The following is a 350-nucleotide window of genomic DNA, read 5'->3' as shown; positions in this document are numbered from 1 at the left end:
TAATTCACAAAAATCCCCAAATTTCCCCCAAAATCCCCAAAATTCCCCCCAAAACTGCCCCAAATCCCCAAAATTTCCCAAACATCCCCCCAAAAATTCCTGAAATCCCCAAAACTGCCCCCAAAAATCCCCCCAAAAATTCCCAAAATCACCACAATCCCCCCATAATCTCCCCTAAAACCCCAAATTCCCCCAAAATTTCCCCAAAATCCCCAAAAAAATCCCCAAATTCAAAAAAAAATCCCAAAAAAATCCCCAAAAAATCCCAAAATCCCCCCAAAACTGCCCCAAAATCCCCCAAATTTCCCCAAACCCCCCGAATTTCCCCCGATTTTGGGGTCCCCTCTCAC

The sequence above is a fragment of the Sturnus vulgaris genome, chromosome 39 (assembly GCF_052056855.1).
Source record: "Sturnus vulgaris isolate bStuVul1 chromosome 39, bStuVul1.hap1, whole genome shotgun sequence".
In the NCBI taxonomy this organism is placed as follows: domain Eukaryota; kingdom Metazoa; phylum Chordata; class Aves; order Passeriformes; family Sturnidae; genus Sturnus; species Sturnus vulgaris.
Note: the sequence above shows the minus strand (reverse complement) of the source record.